Source organism: Alosa alosa, chromosome 22, assembly GCF_017589495.1.
Source record: "Alosa alosa isolate M-15738 ecotype Scorff River chromosome 22, AALO_Geno_1.1, whole genome shotgun sequence".
Classification (NCBI taxonomy): Eukaryota; Metazoa; Chordata; class Actinopteri; order Clupeiformes; family Clupeidae; genus Alosa; species Alosa alosa.
The window spans coordinates 13,620,829-13,644,343 of NC_063210.1; the positions used below are offsets into that span (position 1 = coordinate 13,620,829).

At 45.2% G+C, this 23,515-nt stretch overlaps 1 protein-coding gene across 6 annotated transcripts in view; it reads left to right on the top strand.

The window, feature by feature from the left end:
- The first annotated feature begins 6,758 nt into the window (after positions 1–6,758).
- zmiz1a (zinc finger, MIZ-type containing 1a) overlaps positions 6,759–23,515 on the top strand; it is a 140,820-nt gene continuing 124,063 nt past the window's right edge. For all 6 annotated transcript variants that reach the window (XM_048232971.1, XM_048232972.1, XM_048232974.1 and 3 more), the window contains exon 1: positions 6,759–6,910. The gene's annotated coding sequence lies outside the window, so the exon portion shown is untranslated. The remainder of the gene's footprint in view (positions 6,911–23,515) is intronic.

Below are 23,515 nucleotides of genomic sequence, written 5' to 3' on the forward strand. Positions count from 1 at the left end.
GGGATGAAGTCTGTAACTGGACCATGTGATATCTCATTGACAAAATGTGATGGGAGGTGAGGGAGGATAGCCTGGGGAATGAAATATGCATTTGGTCACTAGAGCAAAAACATATCAGGTTCCATGTGCTCTGGACAAACAGGCCCGTGGTGTGAGTAGGACATAACTCAGCAGAGAGACAGTTGGACTACTACCTCTTTCTCTCTTGTGTCCATCTTTCAGTCTTTTTCACTCTGTCTCTCTCTCCATCCTCTCTGGTTATATACATAATAATCTTATGTCATTAGAGTCTCTTAGAGTCTCACATGCACGTAACCACACACCACTTATTCTCTGTCACAGTTGCATTTCCTTCACCTCGCACTATCTTCTTCTCTCTCTGCCACGCACACAGACACACACGCACACACACACACACATGCACACGCACGCACGCACACACACGCACGCACGCACGCACGCGCACACACACACACACACACACACACACACACACACACACACACACACACACACAATTTCAAGACAGTGCTTGTTGAAGACATGTAGAAATGCCAGGTGAATGTTTTTTTTCTCTCTCTATATTTCAATCACACAATTCGACATCTCACCGAGGATATCCATGACAAAGGCAGCCTTCTCTGACCCCGCCACTCTCTTGACATTTAGCAGTCTGATAGGTTCACACTCCTTCAGACACCCAGAGCACCGCCACCGCACAAATGCCAAGCAGAAGTGTGTGTGTGTGTGTGTGTGAGAGAGAGAGAGAGAGAGAGAGAGAGAGAGAGAGAGAGAGAGAGAGAGAATGAGTGAATATTACTGATGGGGTTTTGCTGGCAGTAAAACAGCACTGGTATCCTTCTAAGAAACACCACTGGGCAATTTGTTGTTCAATTTAATTAAGTCCTGTAATGTCTTCCTTTTAATTAAACTCTACCTAGCGTTTTACAGTTGGAAATTGTTTTGCCGGGCACCCCTTCACAGAGGACTGTGCCAACCACCAAAATCATACTTTACTATTACGGTAATTGACTTCCTCTCAGCCCGCCGGTTATGGAAGAATAATGGTGGTGGAAATAGCTAGTTAACCTTGTGTCAGGTAATACAGAGACTGGGAGAGAGACAGAGAGAGAGAGGGAGAGAGAGAGAGAGGAAGGGAGAGAGAGAGGGCGCTAAGAGTTGTTCCCAGAGAAATTGCTGTGTGTTGGCTTTGAGTTACACAAAAGAGAGATTCCAGGGAGGGGAATTGGTAAATGATTGTATTAAGTGAATCACCCGCTGTGAACCGTGGTTGCGAGAGTTAGACAAGCCGCATTTGAAGTGGAGCGCTCATTTGCGGATGAATCACAACAATGCAAATCGTACATGAAAACAGCCAGCAGATCACTGAGAGAGAAAGAGATTTAGAACGATAGATAGGTAGAGAGAGAGCTAGAGATAACAGCACTGCTGTTTAACTCCAAGGGCTCCTTTTTTCACCATACTGACAAACACTCCAATTTAAAGATTTAGAATGTTTACTTAAAGTGTTAGCCATTTGTATATATTTTTTATTTTTTTCCCCATTTAGCAGTATTTGAAGAGTTCAGATGCAAAACCCTCTAAATCCGTCTGACCACTTTTCTTTTAAATGAGCATTTAAATTCAGGCTCCTATAGGTTTTTGCCTATACATTGATATTTCAGACCAGGAAGAGAGTGGTATTTAGTGGGTTTAGAAGTTAAATTATTTGATTAGCGTATACTATGTGTGGAGAGCATCCCCTCACCATCTTTATCTCATTTTTGACATAGGTGGCATTTAGAGGCTTTTGCATCTGAACCCTTCTATACTTAAAATGGAAAAAGGCGGGTAACAAAGAACTTGTAAAAAGATTTTTATTTTTCAATAAACTTCAAATGTAACACATTAGATCCTTCATTTTCTTGTTGAGCGAAGAGGAAAACACATTCCACCCCCCTCCTCTTTTTCTCTCTCCATTTCTCCCCTCCTCCCTCTCTCTCTTTTTCTCTCTCTCTCTCTCTCTCTCTCTCTCTCTCTCTTGCCTAAGGCAAGAGTTGGCTGTAAGAGCTCTTCCTTCTTTCTGAGCACACACGCTGCACTACCTGCCCCAGTGTTCTCCAAAGCTGAGCGGCGTGGGGTGGAGACAGGAGACCTGGTGCTTTGGCTGTCCTGGGTGACATGAAACCCGCTGAAAAAAAAGACACACACACACACATACACACACAAAATAAACTCGCAAAGGGGCAGATCATCCACAGGCTCCCACCATTAACTACCATCAAACACAGCACACTGACAGGCAGCAGCAGCATGGGCTTTCTGCAGCCTCGTCTCTCCGACTGCCGTGTACTTCAACTCCCACGGTTTGTCATCCCTGACTTCCCTCATCTTCTTGTCTCTCTCTCCTTTCTGTTTTGATTCTTTCTGCCATCAGTTTCAGCCTCTCCTTCACAATGTGTCTCTTTCCCTCCTTTCTCTCTCTCCATTTTTTCACTCACTTGTTCTTTTCCACTCTTTTTAGTCTTCTTCTCTTGGTCCCTTTCTTTTCATTTCCTCTCTCTCTCTTTCTTTCTTTCACTGTATTCTAGTGCTCTAAGGAGAATCAATGGTGCTTTAATTGATTTCCCTCAAGCCGTGTTGTCAAACGCTGCACCCGCACCTTTTTCTGTCAGTTGATCCCTGTGCTCTCTCTCCTCCATCCTCGAGTCTCTCCATACCTCCACTCTCCCTCCATCCCTCCTCGAGTCTCTCCATTCCTCCACTCTCTCTCCTCTCTGGAGGTGGCTTGCTCTAGTTTATTTTCTGTTATCCCTGGATAATAGCACATTTTCTGCTGTGAGCCCATGGCTCAGAGTTGTTGTGTACTTAGTGCTTACCACCTTAATAAACAGCCACACACACACACACACACACACACACACACACACACACACACACACACATACACTCACAAAAGTCATCTGTGGTTTGACTCAAGCCGCCAAGTTTCATGAGTTTTGTGCTTTTATCCAGTTCTTTAAGCTTAAGACTAATCACGGATTTATGTTGACATTGAGATTACGCAGGGGCACCATATCTCTTCATTACAGTAATGTGTCTGCTTAAGATTTAAAATAGCAACTTTAAAGCCATAAACATATATGAAGGGAAACACAGAAGAATATGAGAATGTACTGGCTTTGACAGGGATGCAAATAATTGAGCTCTGAGCATGTGAATGCTTGTATGCTTACTTATGTTTTTGGAATTGTAATTAAATTGTAATTAATTGTATCTCACTTGTTGCTTTACAGGTTATGTAATTTGTTTCACACATTGTGAAACAAATTCCCCCACACACACACACACACACTCACCCACCCCCTGAGGGTGCCCCTCGGCTTCCTCTACCCCTACATACAACCTTGAATTTAAAAACTCTGATCTTAGGGAGTGTGCGCTTTCGTCTTTACTGTGCGACGCGCTACTGGATGGCAGCCAGTGAAGAAGTTTCACAGGATGTGGGCTGGCCTCCAGAGTGCGCGTCTGTCTTGCTCACAGGCCAGGTGGGATCTGTAAATGATAACACAGACATATCTCCCCCCGCTCCACACTTCAATGGACAAGCTCAAGCATACGGAGAAGCGGTTTTTTGAAGGGGGAGGAAAGATGCTTGAGGCTGTTTTTACAAAATAGCTGTTGGTTGGGGAAAGTGTTGTTTGTTATGCTTATATAACAGAGTATACAGATAAATAGGAAAGACTTATATTTCAGTATGTGTGTGTGGGGGGGGCACAAATTACTGTGATATTGCATCTGCAGCTTGTACATACAAGTAGTCAGATGTGACATATTATAAAATAATTTGTTTGGTATGCCAGCTATCATCTATATACACCTGATCACAAATTGACCTGTCTGATGAAATCAAATTTAAAAATGGCATGTAGCATCACCTCCTCACCAATACCTTCCCACCCCCATGAAAAAGATCCGTGCCTTTTGACATCAATCTAATTCCCCCACTGAAAGGATTCATTTCTTTGCACCTGTTTGTATAATATTATACATGAACTCAGTCAAGCTGAAGTTGCTCCATCTAGACCCCATCCATCTTTGTGGCAGCCATCTGGCTTCGATGTGTTTGTGTGTGTGTGTGCGTGTGTGTGTGTGTGTGTGTGTGTGTGAGTGTGTGTGTGTGTGTGGGGGGGTTGGGCAGTAGCAGGAGGTGTGGAACCATAGGCACTCTTATGGACTGCACTCCCAGCCGGGTCCTCTTACAGAATGCCAACCCCCAAACACACACAAACATACACACACACACGCACACACACACGCACATATATTCACACACACACTGGAGGTAATGAAATGGCTGTTGCATTGATGGCTGCAGCTCTGTGCCAAACATGGTCTGTACGCGTCAGAGACCAGGAGCAGAGGAGCTGCGGTAGCAAGCAGCCTGCGCTTGTCACAGAAAATTAACTTACATTTAATGTTTGTTCCCTCACAGACAGACAGAAGGGAATTCCCTCAGTTTTTTATTTATTTTTTAATTCCATTTGGTCAAGGAGAGAAGGGGGATTCCCAGCTTGAAAAATCAACACTACAATCCAGCAAATTGGTGTGATTACTGTGTTAAGCCGAGGGTCACACTTAACACACAGGGGTTTTCACACTGTACATTATCACCACATAAAACCCTTTTCACTTCATGGATTTAGAAAAGCAACAATTTCACGACTGCTGTGACCATGAGCGGCACTCACAGAGTTTGGCCAGAGTCTGAATGATAAGTAAGATGCATAAACCAGACATGCATTCACACTATGCTATGAAACAACCCACTGCATTAGTGTTCAACGCCTTGGGAAACAAGGAACACAAACAAGACCACTGACTGTGACTATAAACCATGGCAGAGGAAGATATATATTTAGGAAAAAATATTTACACACGCACACACACACAAACACACACACACACACCACATGCAAGCATTTAGGGGCCGAGGTAAAATAGGTTGTGTGATTTTATTGTAAGCACTGAGTTCTGGGCTAGTGTCCAGCAGAGAATTACTGCAGTAGATAATGCTTGTCATAATGTCTTCAGAAAAACCTACATCCACATCCCCATGCTTAGCTAATGTTTGGCCATTTGTCAATAAAAAGGCGCCTTTTTTTCTAGGTTGGAGTTTGAGGGATTGTGCAGAGTGGTGACAGTAGGAATAAAACAAAAAAATATTTTTGGAGTGAAACAACAAATAATTGTGGTGACTGAACTGAATAATGAAGAAGGACCAATTTGTTCTCCATACAATCTCTGATACAGTGTACTGTGACACCATAAAATCTATCATACAATTTGGTTTCATTATTGCATCATCATGATATTATATTACTGTTCAGGTGAAAGACATTTTATTTAATTACACTAATCAGGTTAATGGACACACATAATACTAATAATACAAAAAAGTGTTTCCACCACCCAATGTTTCATAACGTTTCATAACGTGTCCATCTCACATCGTCCTAGCAAAATGGCCTGGGCTACATCTTGTGTATTTGCATACATTTCAAGATAGCAGGTCTGCCTGGCTGGCCAGATAAGTAGGAACAGGCAGAAATCAATGCTGCCTGTCACCTTTTAGCACGACAAATGGTGCCTATTGTTCGCTCTGTCCCCCTCCTCCTCCCTCAACTTAGACAAGCAGGGAGTAGACACCCAGACAGGCTGAAAGGGCCAGCCAGGCCAGTGCAATGCTAATCGGACCAAAGCTGGCCAGATGACACCATCGACTAAAAATAAGAGCTCCCCCACACTCTCTCACACGCTAATTTCAAATGGGCAGATTTGTAGTAAGCACACCAACCAAATAACATACAACTAAATAATGCCTTAAAGAACAGGGAAATAAGTTTGAAATGTCTTTCATTTGAAAGCATTAAAGCCCCGCGAGGTCTTGTTGAACAGCCGTATCAAGACCAGAGGACTCTGTGGTGAGGGATCTAAGGACACGCGTTGATGGACAGGGAGCGAAGTGTGGAGTTGTGCTTCGGCTGCACTCGGAACAGTCAGAGTTCCTTGACGTCACCTTAGAGGCCAGCCTGTGTGCTGCCGATGCCGCCGCCGCCGCCGCCGCTCTCTCAAACATGTCTTTGTTATTCAGAGCTTTCCACAGGAGAGCGGCAAGCTGTAAAACATGGAGCACTTCACAATTCCTGAAGAGGCACGTAACGCCACTATCCATGTCAAATGCACAAAACAAATAATTGAAAATATTGAATAATTTAATTAGACGCAAATTAGGAGATTAGTTCTGCGCTCACATGGACGGCGGCAAATGACCATCAACAATACAGGCAACATAGTAATAAATAAAAATTAGCGCACAAATATTCCAATAAAAGGTTTAATAAAACATTTCCCCCAGATAAATCATAGTCTACACAACCGAGTCGTTTACATATTTGTTTGATTTTCGGTCTTCCCGTTTGAATCCTCCCTCTACATAAGCCATTAATTATCCCTTAATAAAGATTATCTTACGCTAGTAATTAATGCAAGCTACATTAATTACGCCTGAACATAATACGCCTAGCCTACACATCATGTGCGATAATGGAACAACTATTGTTGAAGATCACCACACCAGTCCATTCCGGTTTGGTCCAATGGCTTTCCAAGGAGCACTCCGGGACGTATTTTCATACCAACCACCAAGCATGGCCCTTTGGTAATAGAATAGCCAATGTAATTTGACACTTCAACTTACTGTGCTCTCTTCTAGTTGACTCAGTTACTCACCCACTGACGTTAAGTCCATTCTTAGAGCTTGTGACGAGGGAAAAAAGGAAGATATTTAAAAACAAGAGGCAAACAACACGGAGGATTTTTTCCGCTTTCGCCGCCCGGGGTGAAATCTGTAAGTAAGTTCCATATTTGTTTCCGTGTTGTCGTTCACACCTCTTGCCTCGGATGGTTTTGTGTTTAGATGGATGGAATTGATTCCCAACGATAGTGTTATCACTTCAAGAAGCGTTTATAAAGCTCGACCACGCTAATAAGGAAGGGGTTATTGTGATGTGTCCGCGGCCGCTTGAGACTGTCGGAAATCTCAATCGGGGTGTACGTTTCGCCAGTAACAGACACGGCATTGCTGTTCAAGCGCGTTTGATCTGTATTGTGCAGATTTTTAGGTTGTTGAGGTATACTGTTGATATGATCAATCAAGAAGTTGAAGGATTATGGTAGCATACGAGCATATTACGCAGAGATAACGTTGGGGTTTACATTTAAGACGCATGGTTTGTGCTGGAAGTGCAACAATTTAACCATGCCGTCTTTATTCCATTCATAAATTTAAGCGCAACGGATCGGTAAATACATTTGTCCTGTGTAGCCAAAGAGTAGACTACACGCATTTTAAACTCACCGCATGTTGTGCTTTTTTACACTTTTCGCTATGCTTAAGTTGCGTGTGTTTTAATTAATCTAGCCTTCTAGGTTTCTCTAGGCTATTCATTTAAGCGGGTAACTTTAATATGTGGTTTCACGCTGGCGAACAGACCTGGTGTGGACCATGTTGGCTGTAGTAGGCTATGTGTGTGTAGTGTATTTGGTTATAGCAACTGACGGGTTTGTCTCCAGATTTTTTTCCTGTCTGAATCCAGTTGGGACTAAGGGCCTCTTGCAAAGACTCGGTTCCCTTTCATAGCTGTACATCTGTCCAGGAAGCCAAAGAACAGCCAAGTGGAAAAAAATCTGCCAGACTGACTGAACACTGCGCTGCTGCTCGGCTTTTTAACCATTGTCACAGAGGGAGAGGAAGGGAGGTGGGGTGTCTCCTGTAAAGCCATGCTCAGCTGCTGTTTTGGGAGACGCGAGATATTTGCATTTTAGAAACTGCTGATAAAGAAATCACAATTCTCGTGAGATCCTGGTATCCTGGTCTTTTTGAAGTGGCTCCCGGTGCTGCGCGATGTAGGCTGAAGTGTAGCATGTCTTTTCCTCTGGCTAGAGGGTCCACTATGTTCTCTCCTTGTTATTGTAATGATGTAACCGAGTACTAATGCTCTGCAACATCATCAAAGCTGCACGGAGTATGAGACAGCAATCTGTCCTCCCTCTATGAAAACATAGGTGCTGCTGGTCAGTGCTCTCTCTCACTCAGCCCCCCCCCCAACACACACACACACACACACACATTGACATAAGCATGGGTTTGCATATGTGTGTGCTTAACACAACACATCTTGGCGACATACTCGTTTCTCATTTGGTTTCAAGTGTGCTAAATATTTCTTAGGGCAAAAGAGGTCCTGGTATGTTTAATATTTCAGAGAGAGAGAGAGTTGGTGTTAGCGGGTGAGTTAACTTTCCTCCTCCTTTCCCTCCCCTCTCCTTCACTGTGGGGGCCCCCAGGTTGCGACTCGGAATTAGCATTGGGTGGAGGACTGGAGATGGGGGGGGGGGGGGCAGCAGCACTGCACTGACCCTTCTCCTATTCAGCTTGGGGATGTTGAAACACCAGTCGTCAAACAAAAGACACATTGAAACGGAGATCTGCGATTCCAGCACGTGCGACAGGGGACTCAAGTAGACCCATTTATTAACTGGGCTCCCCCCCACCCCCAAAACGCGCCAGTGAAGCACACGTTGTTATGGAAGGCAAAAGAAGTATTTATAAACCAGTGTCATTACATAAATGCGCTTTGTGGACATCCTTACCCCCGTCTATGACGATAGAGTGAGTCTGATGTTAGTGTGTCCTCGTGAGATATCACAAGACACTGGTTGAATGTTTTTTTCCCTTTCCCTCTGTTGTGTTCTATAAAACAAGACTTATAATTAACAGCTTCACACTTCTGTAAAAAAATGTAATTTTACTACTCAACTACTACGCAACTTTCCACAATGCTCCTAGTTGGCTTTGCGGGGGCTGTGCGCCCAACGTGTATTTAAGTGCTATTTAAGTGTCCTAACCGCTGTTGGGTGCTGAGTGGACTGGTTGAAAATACCCGTCTGTGCCTCCTCACCTCTTCCTGTTGTGTTTGTCTCTCTCTCTCTATCTGATGGAGTGATTCAGTCATGCCATCACCTCAGTGCTCTGTGCGAGCCTCATTCATCTCACACTTTTTTTTCTCTCTTTTTCGGGAGGATGAGGTGATGAATGTTTAAGTCATCCCCAGACTGTGGTGTTTGTGTGTTTGTCATGCTGGCCACACTGCTGCAGACCTCTCTCTTTCTCCTTCTCTTTTTTTCTCTCTTTCTTTCTTTCTCTCTCTCTCGTTCTGTGTCGGTCTCCCACTCCATTCTCTGACGCTCTTGTTGAGGTGAGTGTATGGGAGCTGAAAATTGCCCTGCCACATGGGAAATGATTCAAGCTGGAGATCAGAGAGAACACACACACACACACACACACACACAGAGAAAGAGAGAGACCGGAGGAGTTATTACCTTTTCCCATCTAGATGCATGGAGATAGACCCACACCCTCTTATTGTCACCCAGGGTGGTCAGGCGTGCATCAAGTGACTTCACATCTCTCACAGATCAGGCTCCCGCGGCGTGTCTATAAAATCACATTGCTCCACACACCACCACACCATTTCAGAGCGACCCCTTTTGCAATAAGGTTTATACATTTAATAATCCATCAATAAAGGCAATATAAATTACCTTGCTGAAATGATGATCGCATAAAAGTTGTTTAACAAGACACTTTCTCTCCCATGCATTTCCTGCTGTGACCCGGGGCCTCTTTGCGGTGCTACAGCGGCACATGGCCATAAATCTCCCCCATGCTCACAGGCCTCACGCTCATCAATTGCAAATGGGGTCTAAAGTGGCCAGTAAATTGTGCATTTAGCCTCTGCTGTTGCTTATAATGTGATTGGTGGTAGTGGGTTGGGTGGGGTGGAGTGGGGGATCTTTGTTAGAAGCATGGGACAGAGTGTGTCCATGTTTGCAGTGATCTTTCTTTCTCTCTCACTCACACTCACACTCACACACACACACACACACACACACACACACATACACACTCTACACAAGTGTGCTATGAGGAAAGAGGGACGCATAGGAAGTGGCGTGTTTGCCAATGCTAAAGTTTTAGATGGTTATCAGTGCGTATGTGTGTATCAGGACATTCAAGCTCCTCTTATTTTTTTAGAGAAAGAGAAAGAGAGAGAGAGAGAGATTGTAAAAAAGTGTGAATGAATGCCCTGGGATAACTTATTCTCACATTGAGCACTCAGCAGATTCCTCTTCCGCTCTCCCCTGTGACAAGGCAAAGATCCCTGAGTTCTTAACCGCACTGTTAATTGCCTCTCATTGCTCAGATAAATCAGCGGCGAGTATGATTAATCGATTAGTGGAAGAGTCGCCCCGGCGATCCCAAGCAGTGCTATATCCACCCGTTAATGACATAACAATGCATGGGCTGGTTAAGATTGCGTCCCATAACCTTGGCTTTGACAAAGAACCAGTCACTCTGCTGAAGAGATCTCGTTCCCCAGCCTTCCTCCTCTTCTGTGGAGTATTGTCGGTCTTCCGGCTCACAGTGAGGGCTGTGAAGGGGGCCGGGGAATGTACCCCCAGACTGCCCAGCACCTGTGCTCCCCCCCCCCCCTTTTTTTTGGGGGGGTGGCCCCCAATCCCAACCCGGGTCGTTTCACGGTGGAGGGTGGAGGTGGATGGGTGTGTGGGAGAACATAGATCATGTCTGTCACTTTCCTGGCTGGTCCGCGTTAGGAACCCGATCTGTGACTCGGGGAAGAGAGAGCGCCTGATTTAATTGTTCTCATGGTAGTTGTGTTTGTCTCGTGGCAGCGGAGATCAGAAGGCGAGAGAGAGAGAGAAAGAGAGAAAAAAAAAACATTAACATTGAGTCTGACTATGAGGTACGGAGAATGTCAGGGAACAGTGAGAAATGGAGAGCAAGAGAGAGGGAGACAGAGAGGGGCAGACAGGGTAAGAGAGAGGAAGAGAAAAAAAATGAGTGTGCGTCTGTGAGACAAAGAAAGCAAGAGAGACAGAAAAGAAAGAGACAGAGAGGAAAAAGAGAGAGTGAGCGACCCATGCGAGAAAGCGAAAAGAGAGAATGTGAGGGAGAGAGAGAGAGAGAGAGAGAGAGAGAGAGCAAGACGGAGGGAAAAATAACGAGGGGGTGGCCAAGGCTGGCGCCAGACCACAGAGTATTTAATCATATTATAGCGTGCAACCTCTCCCTCTCTCTTTCTCCCTCTTTCTCTCTCTCTCTCTCTCTCTCTCTTTCTCTGGCTGGGCCGGAGCTGTGGGTGTAACAGGGGTGGAAGCCATGGCTTCAGGCCGCTAATCTGCACCCTAGCCGGAGCAGGTAAGAGAGTCGGTCTTCAGGCTGGCCCCGCAACAGCAACAAGGACAAATACTCCCGCGCTCCGCTGCCTGGAAAATATTTTGTGTGAAGTGGGATGCCTTTTTTGTTTTGGTGTAGAAAAATCTTTTGTGAGCCAAAAAACACCAGACATCTGTTATTGTTTTTTGCCCCCATCTTGGTGTGTCAGGACAAGAAAGTAGTAAAATCCCGAGCGCTGTTATTTGATGTTCTTTCTGGCAGATTTTGGACAGTGTGTGTATTTGTACAAGTCTTTGTCTGTGAATTTGTGAGTTGTTTTTGTGTGTATGTGTATTGCACTACACAGACACAGACACACACACACACACACACACACACACACACACAAACACACACAAACACATCCACACACTGGTACTTACTTGATGAAGCTGAGCAGGAGTGGTAACATACGAAAAGGGGGAAAAAACACCTTTTTTGTGTGTATCCACTGAGCAGAGCTTACGGAAACACCCATGTCCCATTGTAAGGAAAGCCCATCGTGGATATTAGTGCCGGATTTAAACGTCTTTTCCCCGTAATCCCACTGTTGACTCGGAGCTAAGCATGAAGTTTGTTATTCTAGCTCTTTTTGGGAGCACCACTCACGCCTAATCTCTGTTAATCTAATATCCCCCTTTTGTAAGAGATTGTGAATGACCTGGGTGTGTGGAAACACTCTAACCCTAGTCCCACACCAAACAAACTGGAGAGGGTAGCTTCCCCCCCATTTCGTCCTCTTCTACCTCTTCCTCCTCTTCTTCTTTTTCTTTCTGTACATGCCATTTCTCCTTTTCTTTTTCTTCTTCTACCTCTTCTATCTTTTCATCCTCTTCATCATCTTCTTCCTCCTCCTCTTCATCCGTGTTACCTGCTAGAGTATGAGTGAGCGGTCGAGGCAGGGAGGGAGAACGCGATTGACCCCCATCGCCGGGCTTGTTAGTGCTGAACAATGGGGGCCGATGTTGGCTGTTTGTGTTGCCGCGGCGAGGCTAACTCGCGCGGTCACCGGGACACTTCAGTATTGCTGGCACATCATTAACGTGTCCAAATATTTTCACTGGCTCGCTGCCCAGACTTGAAATAAGCAATATAATATTAAACTAACCCTTGTTGATTAAAATCCCATTTATGATGCAACAGGAACGGGAAGGTAGTGTTCTATCTGAAAGTGTGTCTGTTTACATTTACTGTATGTTTGGAGATTGGTATCTGGTGTTGAAGAATTTGTAGGAAGTTGCATCTTTAAAGATGTTGAAACATGAAATTTCAAGTGTATAGCATTTTTAATAGGTTTGTGAAATGAGCACTGTATCATGTACCATACTTTAAGGTTAGAGAATAGCATTGGACAGAACATGTGTGATTTTGCATTAGACTGGTCAAAAATTTAAGTCAGTTTTGGAGAAATGGTCATTAAAATGGTGTGGAAACTGCCAGTAACTTGTAAGATTCCAGAATCACATCACATTTTTTATAAGTGAAATTATGTCATGTTTGTTTAGTTGAATTCCACTCATTGCTAGTTTCATTTCCATGTTGCTTCATCCAACCTTTACCCCGTAATCAGCCACACGCCACTGTGGTTTTCCTGCAAACTCAAACCTTTTGCAGTCCAACTTCCTCTCCATAGGGGCCAACAGAAGACATTTAGTGACAGTCAGTGGCATGGCTTGTATGTGTGAACACAAACCAGATGACAGTGGCACAGTTAGAGCCGCACCTCAGCACCAGTTTCACTCTTTGTGCTTTCTCTTAAGTGCTTTCTGTGCTGGCGAAGCCGCCATTGGGGCTCAGCAGTCTCGGGCTCATGCATGTTTGATTTGACACCCGGTGAAAAACATACAAGGAGGATGTCACAATGCGTCGTTCCCAGTGCCTGAAGTAAGTGGCCAGCCCCTGAATCGTAAATAACATTCAGCCAGCCCTGAATATGCCGCCGTTATAAATTAAACACGAGCGGCATATTTAGGTGATTTCAGTCGTCCTTCGGCAAATCTGAGGTGTTGACTTTGATGCTTTTTTACCCAATGCCACCTTGCAGGGGATGCTTACATCTGGGGAATATTTTAGCATGAGGTAATTGGACAACCACTGGAGGTGAGTTATTGATCTGCAAAAGCACCTGCCGTGTGTGTGTGTGTGTGAGAGAGAGAGACTAGATAGTTTTCTGTCTGTCACACTGTCTGTGGGTGAGATGGGTGATGTGCAGAAAGTGTTGCATGTGTCATGTGTGTTATCTGTGTGTATTTTGCTGCCCTCTTGGGCAGCAGTGGATCTTTATCTGGTGTGCTTCCTGTTTCGGAAGCTCTCACTCAAGAAGGCCTTTGTGTTCTGATAAAGTGACTATTTGAGATCTTGGTGCTCTCAACGCCAGAGTCAAAAGTTCAAGTCTTGACAGAGGCACATTTTTTTGGACTCAAATGAGACATTCTCTGGGCGCAAAGCCACCTGCTGAATAATTAAATGCTGAAACACTGATACAGACTGATGTCTGCGGGCACATGTCTAGTGGTGACATTTTCTAAGAGCACCTCTCGCAACAAAAGGTTCTAACTGAGTTTGAAGGTTCACAGTCATCCCAAAACCTTGGGAAAACAGAGCAGAAAGGACTGACATTTATTTTAAATTAAAAAATGTCCAAAGCAAGAATGTTTTTTGAAAGAAATTCCACCCTCGTCTATGGTTGATTTTGGCACAATCAACCATCTAAAATTGATTCCTCTCCTCTGGAGTGTACAGTCGTGATGAGTGGACGAAGTCACACATGGCCTTGCAAGACCAGTGGTACATTGATACACGTGCTATGTCTTTTTAATAGTATATTTGTTGGGGTTTTATTGAGAAAAAAGAGCGAAGTGAGAGTGAGTGACAGGAGAGAGCGAATGGGTGGGATCGGGAAATGACCCAGGTTGAACTCAGTTCCTCATGCTTTGACCTCAATGTGGTATGGATGCTGTAAACCCATTCATCCTTTGTTTATTATCTCTCTTTTCCCCACAATGTTGCACTCAATCGCTCCCTGTCTCTTTCTCTCCCTCTGTGATAATTTCTTCAATAAGTCTATGAAAGTGGGGGAGCGAAAGAAGGGTAATCTGTTACCCCAGCAACCCCAGGCCTCGCCGACAAGCGAAAGGTGCGGTGTGCCAAAATCGCTCCTGTGGTGCTTGACTTCGACACGGCATCTTGAGCAAATGGCACTCTCCTCCTGATTTCATTTCATTCGTCACCGCAGACTCCATTCCGCTCCGCGTTGTGATATTCTCGCACCAACATCATTTTATTTTTTTTTTTCTCCTCCCACCCCCGTTTCCCTGCATCCATCACGCCGTGCTGGTGGTGTCAGACAGACTCCATTTTCAAGAGGGCAGAAAACAAGTCTTTTCATGATGCTGCCATTGGTGTTTCGCACCGTAGATCTCTCATTCAGCCACACAAATGACTCCATACATCTATCAGGGTTTGAATTCCCTCAGTGCCCTTCTGCTGGTGACCTTTGAGTAAAGACGCTCCCAAAACGGACATCACTTTAACATTTGAACCCAGCCTCAAATGAGCGTCCAATGAATACAAACGTTCAGGACACACACACACACACAAACACACACACACACACACGCACACAGCATATTTGAAAATAGGGGAGTTTCTGTCAACCTTTGGTACCAAGTGTTTCCCCTCTACACCGAGCACACTTATGCAGCGGTTGTAGCGGCAGCAGCAGCAGCGGCGGCAGCAGCAGTAACTGTAGTGGCAGCTCAGGTGCAGGGCATGCATCAGCCCCCACCACCACTGTGCTGAGGTGACAGCTGCAGGCAAGAAATGAAGACGGTAATAGAAGTCTCAGTGCCAGATAGAGCGTAATAAATCAAAAGCAGCACACTGTGTGTTTGTGTGTGTATGGGTCGGTGTGTGTGAGTGCGTGTGTGTGTGTGCCCGCCAGTGTGCGCATGTGTATGTGTGTGTGGCCATGTTTTTTTTCTAGCTTTTATTCCTCGCTGTGTTATTGGGTCTTTGTGTAAAGCTGTGACCTGAGGTTGTGGCTTGGGGTGGGTTGGGGGGGGGGGGGGGGAGGCTTGTGGTCGGGACTCTGGACCGGGACACAGGGACGCAGTATTGCAGCGGCCAGCTCTGCTATTTTGGGCTGGAGGAGCCGTTTCCAGAGGACTTTAAATAACCACTGTGTAAACATTGTCTGTTCACTTCCTTGCTCGCCATCCGGTGACTGTCCAACCCCCCCCCCCCCACCCCACCCCCACCCCCCCACTCTGTCCTGGCCAACCATCTCCTCCCCATCCCCCATGACCCCCTGATTTTTTTTTTTTTATAAATGGCCACTACCTAATTCCAAAGGCAGTCTTTGGGGGAGCTCTGTCGCTTGCACCTGGACTTGACATTTGGCGTGGGGTGGAGTGGGGGGTTGGAGAGAGAGCTCATGGTGGTGTTTGTGAGGGGGTGGGGTGTTGAACAGGATATTCAGGGGTGGGCACAAACAAGAATGACAGCACCCACCCACCCTCCGTTTAGTGATCCTTTCCAACGTGTCACATGTAGGCAGCATCTGGTGTTTTTAGGCAGCATCTGTGTTTTCTGTATTGTAGGCTAGCAGTACGGTGAAGAGGGAGGTGGAGACTTGCAAGGCGAGGTCTGTTTCTTTAATCAGCCCAGTCTGGAGTATTCTCTGTGCAATACTGCATTAATTCATTGCTAAAGTACCAGACATATGGTCCTTTTGTCTTTCTCAGCAGATAAAAGACACATGCATTGTCTCACACAAGTTGCCCTTAAAAGAATAATATGAATCATGTAGGCTATTTTACAGTAAATGTTGTCACTTCTATTTTAAATTCATGTGACACTTCAAGAGCTCTTTCTAAGAAACACAAATACTTGGCACAAAGCGCGATTAATGGTGTGTGGGTGCAGGTTGATTTAGGAGAATTGTAATCTCGCTTGTTTGCGGATAGAATGCAATATGGGGTCAGTGTTTCCCAGAGAATTGAATTCCATGTGGTGGTTGGTTTGCAGAATTAACTTAAATGCAACAGTTTTTGACAAATTAGCACAGAGTGGTTATGATCCCGACCAGATTAAAGCACAATTTAGTACAACCTGGAAAATCATTGTATGGTGGTCATTGTTGATATTGTGGTGGGCCGCCACAAATAAGTCAATGTATGGGAAACACTGGGGGTATTTTCACAGGTCTAGGATTTACCCATAATTTGGTTTATTAGTAAAAGGATTCTGTACCTTTTCTCTGAGTAAAAGCCAGGCAGGTTCTATTCATAAATACATGAAGGAATGGGTATTGTCTGTCCCTGTGGCAAATGGGCATTGTCACAGAAGGAAGAAGCCGTCGTTTCGGGCCCTGTGTCGAATCCTTTGCCTTAAGTGGATGTGCAGCTAGTTGGGTTTCTTATGTCTTGCCGCGTGTCAAAGTCAAGCTCAGCTGCGAGCCAGATTGCTTCTTTTCTCATTCCACTCCCCTACCAGCACATATTTTAGCTTAACGCTCGAGAACGCATACCTCTAAACACTCTACTGGCAATCAAGGCTCGTTTGCATGGAAAGAGGAGCATGTGGCCTCTGTGAGGGGGAAAAAAGTGGGGGGGGGAAATGAGACGCTATTTTGGGGGACATCCCTGGTAAATGCGAGGTGTATGTGTGTGTGTGTGTGTGTGGGCCGTGGAGCATGAGTCAGATGGGCATAGTGGCACTTGGGTTCTCTAGCAGAAAGCAAGCAGGAGTTCCACCAAGGGACTTCCAGGCATGTCACCGCAAGTCCTTGCCAGCAAGGTGCCGCTAACCTCCCACCCCGAACCTTTGTCTCGACTATGCAGTGCGTCAAATCAATGTGGCAGACCACCATCCGAATGATCTCACCATTTTATCATTACGGGAGCGTTCATAATTGAAAAGCATGACTGGCTGCAACAAGATCCTCTCTCCCACTCGCGCTTAAAAAACCATGTGCTTGGCAGCCAACTCGCTGGGCATCTGCCCTTGCAAGAGCTCCTGTATTAGCATGCAGTTAGCTGCTAGCTGCAGCTGGTGTCTTAGGAATTACCACACGCCATTGCCTTTGGGTCACGGTTCATCAGCCATGATGTCAAGCAAGGGTTGACCAGTGCCGGCTACACACAGACACTGAACAAAATAAAAGGAGCGAGGAAGAGAAAGAAAGGCAGCAGGCTAATGCACTAATGCAAGCTAAACCACAAGGCTAACAAGGCCCTGCCACTTTAAGTGCTAACAGACCCTGTAATCATTTATTTTGTGCTGTTCCACTGTGAGATGTCGGATCTTGATGAGCAAATTGAAAAAAAGGGGGAAAAGCGTATGGCTGCCGGCTGCTGAACATATCCTATTGTGTGGCTGTATAGAGGGACGGGGGTGGGTGGGCGGGGGGGTTGGTGTAAAGACACCACGTGAGCGGTAATTATATTTATGTTGGGCTCTTTTCAATCTGTCACAGTAAATCTGTTTGACTTGTCACTTTGTAAATCATTACAGAGGATTAGAGCCTTGTTACAGACTCAAAAGGACGAGGGAAGAAAAGAGCTACTTTTTTTGTCCTGGGATCTTTGTTTGTTTGATATTTTTTGACAGGCTCTCCATGAAGATATTAGGCAGCCATATTGACTAGTGATTTTTTTTTTTACCCCTCTTCAACCCCTTTCCCTTCGCTGTTTTTTGTTGTAAACACAAATTGGGAGGGAATAGGGTGATATTGTTGCCGCTCGCTTGGAGCAGGCTTCCTTGTGTCTCAGGCGGAGGCTTCAAAGGGCTTGGCAGCTTTCCAAGAGCAAAAGAATGCTTCAGATAATTTGCATTGCAGTTGATTTTCTCAAACTCTCTCACTCTCTCTCTTGCTTTCCTTTTCCCCCCCTCTCAAATAATTGTTCAAGGATCAAAGTACCCAATGATTACAACTTGATTTCCGAGAGAATAATATAAGCAACTCCGATGCCAAGCTGTTGGTCTGGAAACAGGCGACTCGAGTCGAGTCGATTCTGTTCGACAATGGAACAACGTTACCACTGCAACTGCATGACTTTTTCTGCTATTTTCCAGATGTACCCTAATTTTCAAGTAGGGAAATCACAGGACTGCTCCTGTGTCATCAACTCTGGAATGGCTGCCTTCATATAACATCCCAACAGCAAAGCTCACCCTTCTTTTATAGATGTTTTGTAGCAGTAGTTGTAGCTATGTTGTAGTTATGACAATACATTCCCGTTACAGTAATTTGGTAAAGTTTATATGGCAGAGGGGGAGTCCTCTTGTTAGTTTATATGAGTGTCTAGATATGCAGCCTATTGCTGATTGCAGATTTTAGAGGCTTTGGATTGGTTCCTGATCGGATTTTGCTGCATTTGTTTTTTTCAGTTTTTACTGCTCTGCTCAAGCAAATTTGTGTCAATAAGAAGCTGTTTATAATTTTCATTGCAGGCAGGTTTAGTGGAGCCTTGCGTGGTGTCTTAAATCATAGAAAAATGTGCTGTGTAATAATGTGACTCTTGTAATTCCTGATTTGCCTGCACAGCAGACTGTGTTGCACAAAAGGAAAACTGTTCGGACATGCTAGGGATAATAACAAGGTGCAAGCTTTTTGTTAATTCATTGAGCCCGAGGCTGTACATTTCTTAAAAAAAATGTATGCATCTCGATGATGAGCTGTTGAGAGAAAAAAAACAATAGCAACGAGAGAGAGTGCCAGTATTTACAAAACAAGCCCAGACACAATCAATGCAATTCTTCTTGTCTGGGGAGGTTCGTCTGAGTGTGTGTGTGTTTGTGTTGGGGAGGGGGTCTGTAGGATCATGCAGCACAGCTCCTAGGCAGACGCTTTGTTTATAAACTTCACAGGCAAAGTGGAACGCCCTCGGTTGAGTTTGCTAAGTCACCCAAGGGGCAGCGTACCTTCTGGTCCACCACGGGTTGCATTTGTTAAAGCCCATCTTCTCCGAAATGCCCGCAAGCGGTTTCTACCTGTTTTATTTTTTGTTTCTGTACAGAGAAGGGACGGTTTGGCCTTGTTCCCCATGTCCAGGGACAATGTTTCCCCCTTCATTTTTAATAACCTAATTTGCATTATGGATTTAATAACATACCGTGTGTGTGCGTGTGTGCGTGCGCTTGCGTGCGTGTATTTGTGTTTTATTATTTTGTTCTTCTGGGGGAAAACGACATGAATTATTTTGCCCATTACTCCGTTGCTTGCTGATGTGATTGTTTTGGTCGGTAAATAAGAGGGGTCCTCCGAGTGCAAAATTAATGAACGGAATGTATCAGTGGTGCTGGGGTAGTCACGGTAATGTGTGGCGTTTGCAGAGTTGAGGGGAGAATAGGGTCGGCCGCGGTAAATGCTTGCAAACGAACGCATCGGAGGTCGGCTTTCTCTCGGTAGCACACACCTTATTCATTACTCATTAGCTGAATTCTCTCACGAACCTCTGCTCACATTGCAATGGTAGCCCTGAGGAAATGTAAGTACTTTTCTAAACCAAACATCCCCCCTGACCACCCCCCCGCCCCACCCCACCCCTCATTCTACAAATGTTACTGCAGTATATAACTTTTTAGGAACGTTAAACCTTGCACACACACATGCACACACACACACACACGGCACTCTCTTGAATGATTTGCAGGGGCCTGGTCTTTCTCAGACAATGAATGCGGCTTTTGTTAAGCTAAGCCCCGCTGGTTTAAAATGGGAATGGGGGGAATGAGGGAGAGAGTGAGAGTGAGAGTGAGAGAGTGTGAGAGAGAGAGTGGGCGAGAGAAGGAGAGCGAGAAATCTGCAAGAAGTTTCTCCGTTTCTCAATAGCTGGGAGGGGATCTGGCTTCACGGGTGAAGGGCTCCTTGCCTCCCATGAATATTTAATGCTTGCATTTTTTAACCAATGTCGTCTTCCTAAGAATTCATAAAAAAAAAGGAATCGGGCTGCGACCAGGCCTGGAGAAAGACGTGTTCTGTTCCTGTGGTGGTGAGGAAACCAAGGGCTGACGGTTGCGGGCGGTTGCCAGCAGAGCCCCCAAATCATTACGGCTCGGCCAAATGGTGAATCAAATATGTGGATTGTGTCAGAGTAATTTAATGCCGGGTACACATGAAATACGTGTCCCTGCCTGCTTTTCGCTGGGTAAGCAGCGTGTACAACAGCCGAGGCCCTTGAGTGTGGAAGTGTAGGTGAGAGAGAGAGAGAGGGAGAGAGAGAGAGAAAGAAGGAGAGAAAATGTGAGGGGGGTATACGGGGGCTAAATTGAAAATGCCTCATTCTGACACTTCTTCAATGCACTCAGCAAAATGGATTTGATACACTTAATCCGTTTGGCAAATTGACCAGAATCTGAGTGGCAATATCTTCTCAATGTACATCAATTTTGGCTAATGGAGTTCAAGGGATAAGAAAAAAAAAATGAAGTGAGAATGTTTTGTAGGCAATGTGATTTTTAAAAAAAAAAAATTTTTACTTCCTCCTACTTTTTTTCTGGCCACCATGTATTTCCCTGACTGTATGAAGACGGTGAACAAGTCTGGATTTTACAAGAGCACTGCTGACATCACTTTCTTTCCCCTCCACACATCCCCCAAAATCCCCGGACTATGAATTTACCTGATGATTACTAATGCAGGATAGTTTACTGCTCCAGAGGGGGGTGGTGGAGTTAGAAAAGTACAAGCACATAGCATTTGCAGAACCAGAGGTAGTCCAGAGTCACACACCTAATTTGGCATTAAATCTCTATTGTTCAGTGAACTGCAAACTACTGCATTCATTTTTATTATGATCCGGGAGCGCCTGTTTGGGATCTCGCTGGATGAGAAATTGGGAGCTGGCTTGGATTTGTCAGATAAAGGCAGCTTGTGTAAGGTACCCACAACACTGATACTCTCTCTCACACTATCTCTCATTCTCTCTCTCTCTCTCTCTCTCTCTCACTCTCTCTCACTCTCTCTCCCTTCTCTCTCTCTCTCCTCTCTCTCTCTGTGTTAATTTTTTTTTTTTTAGTATCCAAGGCACAGCTATAAGCTACTGGCACAGCATGTTTTACAACACTGACAGGCTAGGCTGATGTAAACACATAGCCCTGCAGTATTGAAAGGAGCGGTGAATAACATCAAGCAGTGCAGTGGCGGCAGGATACACACGTGGCATATGAGTCACAGGAAGAGAAAGCCACAGTGGATGAATGGGGGAGATTGATGCTTTTGTGTGTATCAAACCTGATGGGATGACAGCCCCTACTGACAGATAGTGATGGGTGGGGTGGATGGAGGGGGAAGGGAGAGGAGGGAGGAGTGTGTGTGTGTGTGTGTGTGTGTGTGTGTGTGCGCGTGCGCTGTTGAAATTTTTAAAGCCGCTCCTTTTTGCGTGGCTCTCGGGTTTTGATGCGCAGTGACAGGCTCCGTGGAGAGCTCATCTCTATTTGATAACCTCGTGAGAGCAAAGCTTCCCCCGTTTGGATACAAATGGCACTCTTAATGGGGTTGGGAGGCTATAGTGGGGAATATAGGGAGGGAGGGGGCTGGAGCCCACTAGGTCTCACACCATCGCATCGAACAGGCATTAAGAAGGATGTGCACTTGCATATCCAAACACTCCAGAAGGAAAATGGAGGTAGTGAGAGGGAAAGGGAGAATGAATGAAGAGAGAGAGAGGATCTCATTTTAATCAGATGCAGGCCTGGTTGAGATAATTGACCGCGAATCAGCTTTAGCTGTCATCAGTCACATGGAATTAATGATGCAAATCTCATATTTCTGCACTTAGTTTTATTACGTTGGCTCCCTCATGCCACAGATATCTGCACTTGCCCTCCTAACATGCTTAAAACTCTCTCCCTCTCTCTCTCTTTCTTTCTTTGTCTTAATCTCTCTCTGGCTCACACTGACTATATGGGCTGATTTTAATAGTACTCCCTCCTCTTTTTGTGTCTGCACAACTTACATTCTTAACTTTTCTTTCTTTCTGTTCTCTTTTCTTGTCTTTCTTTCTGTCCTTCTGTCTGCTCTCTCTTCATTCTGCGGGATGTTTTTAGTTTTTACTGCGCCCCTCCCTCCAAAGCCGCTGTACTGGTAAAAGACTGGTGAAAATATTGTCTCTCTCTCTCTCTAGCTAGCCAGTAGTCATCTTTCCTGGCAGGGGCCTCCCTCTGTATGGCGTCCAGTCTGGAGCCTTGCGGCGTCTGAAGGAGGCTTCGGCTAGACAAGTTTGTCTCCTGCTCACTGGTTCAACGGTCATTCTAAAAAGCACAGAGAAACAACAGTGGACCTCCTCGCCCTCCTCTTGCTGCAGTTATGGATTTCTCCATTGTCCAAAGCATGGCTGCGGAAGAAATCAAATAAACCAGTAATTGTGGTAGTGGTGGTAGGGCAGAGCCAACATGACTTTCACAGCTGAGAAGGATTTTTTTTTTTTAAGGGACTAATAGAGCATGGGCCATTGTGCAAATCTTTACTTATCCCTGCATGTGGTTCATGTTTATTAGAACTGCAATTACTATGTAATTGAGTGCTTTGTTTATTGGGTGTAGAGTAATGAGAGAGGAGATGAGTAGGGGATTGTTTTATACTGAGGGAATTTTGTTTCTTCTCGCATCCTTCCGTGAAAATGTCACGGCAGTTTTTGGAAAAGACCAGCCTTGGAAATGGTGGTGGTGTGTTGTTGAGGTCGTTGAGGTCGTTGTCATTGTGATGCGGGCTAATTCCAACCTGTGGACCAAGCTGTTCTGGCGTTTCCTCGGTCCAAAGTTCATCACGCCACTGTGTTGGCACCTCTGCATGCTAATTGGCCTTGATTAGGTCCTGTCCCTTCAAGGAGCACCACTGCACAGAAAAAAAATAATAATAATAATATGAAGCGCAGGTGAAAGGTTCAAAGAGCACCTGTTGTCCCGTCGGCACGGCAACGGTAATGTGTTGACACAAACAGAGTTCCGGAAAGAGACCGCAGCAGCTAGGCCTCTCTTATCTGCTCTTCCAGAGCTGGGCATTCCAGGAGCGCGTGGACAAAAGACAGCATCTGGTGGCAGTCAGTACCTTAAGGCTTCTGTTCATGAGTACGCACACACACGACACGCCACACACGCAGACACACACATACACGCACACACACACGCACATTCATACTCAGTACTTAA